The following is a 4903-nucleotide window of genomic DNA, read 5'->3' on the forward strand; positions in this document are numbered from 1 at the left end:
ACGGCATGCTTCATTGGCTGGTAGTGCCAGTTTATCCTGCTGGGCTGGGTTTCCAAGTTCCAAGTTCCAATTCTTGTCATTTGTTTCGCGCTAAAAGTCGTTGTCGTTGAATCAGTTCGTAATCTTTCATTTTCGGTTTCTGTAACGGTTTTTGGGTTTCGATGACAGTATGTGGTTGGCCTAAGGTCCCCTACCCACCATGTTGGGGCTGTCACCTTAGGTATAGCTTCCGGTGGATGAGCATTTCATACTCAGCCGCTGGATGCCAGAACAAACGCTGTTTGAGATGTCAGAAGGACAACAGTGCCACGGCTGCACTACCAGCTAAACACACAATGTGACACAACTCTTAGCTGGCGGTATTTGTCATCGATTGATCCATGCAAGCATGAGGTAGGAACCAGTGAAAGGCAAAGTTGTGTTGGACGCTAACGAAAAACATTTCTCGGGATTTTACGAGCTCTTTTGTCCACTAGGGCACTACGTGAGCAATTCCAATTGGAAGCTGTACTTACACTTTTATTGCAGCAGTAGGCCTTGACCTGGCCGGTTGGATTTTTCCTGCGTCTGACAGTTTTTTCTCGTTTCAGGAGTGAAAATTTTCAAGACTACGACGGTTGAATTCGGCGGATTTCTGATGGTATCGGTTTGTAGACGATTGGATTTGGTGTTTCCGAAGGTGGTGACTTAAGGATTTGCGGTCTTGGAGAAAGAGGAAATTTCAAGCTTCCGTTCGTTGGCGGGTGGAGTTCGTTGAACTGTGGTCGGAGTTCGAAGCTGGTCCACTTTCAGAAGGAAATTTCAAGCTTCTTATCGATTATTGTTCGACGGTGATTTGGATTCGTTGTCCTGGGATCGGAGTGTGAAGCTGCTGAACCTTCAAGCTTTTATCGAAGTTGTTTGGTGAAGTATACTTTTATTTTACAGTTTTTTGTTGTAATTTTATTTGGTTTTATTTTTCATTGTATTTCCTTTACTAATATACCCCCGTCATTTTCCTATTATGGAAACTGACGGGGATGGAACAATGCCTGCGGAGAATTTGAATTCGAAGGAAATTTCTTCCAAACCTTTTCGTATTAAAACATATCCTTCAACATTTATTGGTCCTTTTGCTGCATACTTTCGCAAAAAGGAAAAACCAATCAATGTTTTGTTGATCTCTGCAGAGATTTACAAACGATTCAAATCTGTGAAGGAAATTAAAAAAATTTCTTTGGATAAGCTGAGAATTATTTTTGGTTCTCGTGATGATGCCAACTCGTTGTTAGAATCAAAATTATTTTGTGATTTATACAGAGTTTATGCTCCTAGTGATTCATGTGAGATTAACGGCATCATTTACGATGAAGATTTGAACTGTGATGATATTATTAGTCATGGTTCTGGGATATTCAAAAATAAATCAATTTCTCCAGTAAAAATTTTGGACTGTATGCGTTTATCGAAACAATTTTTTACTGATAAAGATACCTTCTATAAACATTCTAACTGCATTAAAATAACATTTGCAGGATCTGTCCTTCCAGATTTTGTTATTGTTAATAATGTAATTTTCAATGTTAGACTTTATTTCCCCAAAATTATGCACTGTGAGCATTGTTTACTTTTTGGTCATACCTCACAGTTTTGTTCTAACAAGCCCAAATGTTCAAAATGTGGTGAAGGTCATGCTTCGACTGATTGTAGCAAACATTCTGATTTTTGTATATATTGTAGTAAAAAGCATAATTCTTTAAAGGATTGTTCTGTGTACATTACCCACCAGCAAAGGCTTAATCAAAAAATCAAAAATAAAATAAAATAAAATAAATTATCTTACTCAGAAGTTATTCAAGCGACTTCTGAAGTTCCTACTGCTAACATGTTTACTCCATTAGCTGATGTAGTTGTTGAAGAAGATTCAAATGCTCAGAATAATTATGTTTACAAACCGCCTGTTAAAAGGAAAAAGACTTTTAAATCATCTGTAAATTATGATGACCATTTGAATCCACAAGCATCAACATCATATGAATCTCATTTTCCTCCTTTGAAATCTCCTCCTCGTATCATTCCTGGTTTCCAAAAAATTGATCCTGAAAATAGTACAAAAACTAATCCTCACAATAATGAAAATTCAGATAATTGTAATTCAATTTCATCTATTTTGGAAGATTTAGTGGAACTTTTGGGTCTCAGTGATTTTTGGAAAAAAATTATAAAAATGATTTTACCCTTTTTGGTTTCAATTCTTGAAAAGTTGAATTCTTTTGGACCCCTCATTAGTGCTTTGTTTTCTTCGTAATGGCTCTAAATAATAAAAATAAATTGAACATTTTGCAGTGGAATTGCCGTAGTATTATTCCAAAAATTGATAGGCTCAAATCTTTAATAAATTATCACAATTTAGACATTTTTTGTTTAAATGAAACGTGGTTGGTGGAAACGAAATCTTTTCGTATTCCACGTTTTAATATTATTCGTAAGGATCGTTGCAATTCATATGGTGGTGTTTTGATTGGGATTCGTGAGAATATAGAATTTAAGTATTTAGATTTTTCATTAGATTTGCAAATAGAGTATGTTGCTGTTTGCGTTAAGTATGGGGGTTTGGAATTTTCAATTGTTTGTTTATATATTCCTCCGAATGCCAGATTTTCGTTAACTGATATTAATTCTATTTTAAATAACATACCTTCTCCGTTTTATATACTTGGAGATTTTAATGCTCATAATTTAGCTTGGGGTAGTGATAGGACTGATGGTAGGGGTTCTCTGATCATGGACATGATAGATGAACTCAATTTAATTATTCTAAATGATGGGTCTTTCACCAGGGTCGCTGTGCCTCCTGCTCATCATTCATGTATTGATTTATCTATTTGTTCAAATATTTTATCCTTAAAAACCCATTGGAAAACTATAGATGATCCAAATGGAAGTGATCATTTACCAATTATTATTAGCATTCAAAGCCCGTTTCGAGATCATTCTTGTCAAAATCCACAAGTTCCTGATTTGACAAAAAATGTAGATTGGGACAAATTTTCGGATTTAGTTTCTTCAAGTTTGATTAGTTTTAACAATTCACTTGATCCCGTTCAAAATTATAACAGTTTCTCAAAAATATTAGTTCATTGTTTACAAAAATCTCAAAATAATAAAAATAATTTTAATTCATTAAAAAATAAAAATCCTTCTTATTGGTGGGATAGTGATTGTACGGTTGCTGTGCAAAATAAATCTATTGCGTTCAAAACTTTTCGTCGTTCGGGTTCCAGGGAGCACTATATTTTATATTGTAAAAGCGAAGCTCAGTTCACTAGAGTCACTAAATTCAAAAAAAGAAATTATTGGAGAAATTTTATCGCAAATCTTGATTCTGAGACCTCAATGTCTAAGTTGTGGTCTGTTGCTCGTAATTTGAGAAATTATAATGCTTCTGTCCCAGATATTTCGGAATATTCTGAAGAATGGATTGATAAGTTTGCTTCGAAAATTTGTCCTGATTTCGTTCCTCCCGCTATTAAATTTAAAACCCATCAAACTCACAATTATTTTCCTGAGCTTTGCATTGAATTTTCCATTGAAGAAATGGAATTAGCATTGTCAATCACTAACAATACTGCACCGGGGATTGATAACATTAAATTTATTTTGTTGAAAAATTTGCCAATTGATGGGAAGTTACATTTACTTTCTTTATATAATTCGTTTTTGTTACAGAATGTTTTTCCATTAGAATGGCGTTTTATCAAAGTAGTTAGTATTTTAAAACCTGGAAAAAATCCTGCATTAGTTGACAGTAGAAGACCAATAAGTTTACTATCTTGCCTTCGTAAATTGATGGAAAGAATGATTTTGAATCGTCTCGAATTATGGGCAGAAAAAAATAACATTTTTTCATCCTCTCAATATGGGTTTAGAAAGGGTCGCGGAACTCGTGATTGTGTTGCGTTGTTAGCTTCTCATATTGAATTATCTTTTAATAGAAAACAAGATGTAGTTACTACATTTCTTGATGTATCTGGTGCATACGATTCTGTTTTAATAGATTTGCTTTTTGATAAAATGAATAGTTGTAAGATTCCTTTAATTCTTTCAAATTTTTTGTGTAATCTCTTTTCATTTAAAATAATGCATTTTTTTCATAATGGGTCCTCAAGAATGGTTCGTAATAGTTATTTCGGACTTCCACAAGGTTCTTGCCTAAGTCCATTTCTTTATAATTTATTCACCAGAGATATTGCCTCAGTTATTCCTAATGGATGTTATTTTATTCAGTTTGCAGATGATAAAGCAATTTCTATTAGTGGTAAGTGTAGAGAAGTAATTCGTCATTATATGCAAAGCGCGTTAGATAATATTGATTCATGGGCCCATGATAATGGTTTTACATTCTCAGTTCAAAAAACTAAATTTGTTTTATTTACACGTAAGTTATCACCAGTTGATATTCACTTATTTTTCAATAATCAGCAAATTGATCAAGTTTTTGAGTATAAATATTTGGGCATTTGGTTTGATTACAAATTGAGGTGGAATGTTCATATACAATATGTTCAACAAATTTGTTCAAAAAGAATTAATTTCCTTAGAATGATTACAGGAACATGGTGGGAAGCCCATCCCAATGATTTAATTACTCTTTATAAAATTACTATTCGTTCTGTTATAGAATATGGTTGTTTTACTTTCGGAAGTGCTGTTCAGACTCATTTCGCTAAACTTGAAAAAATTCAATTTCGTTGTTTGAAAATTTCTCTAAAATTATTGAATTCGACTCATTCTAAATCAGTTGAAGTTTTAGCTGGTGTTATGCCATTAAAAATTCGTTTTCAAGAGCTTAATTGTAAATTTTTACTCCAATGTTTTGCAAATAATCATCCCATTATTGACATACTGAAATCTCTATTTCAAA

Source organism: Aedes albopictus, chromosome 2 (genome assembly GCF_035046485.1).
Source record: "Aedes albopictus strain Foshan chromosome 2, AalbF5, whole genome shotgun sequence".
NCBI lineage: Eukaryota > Metazoa > Arthropoda > Insecta > Diptera > Culicidae > Aedes > Aedes albopictus.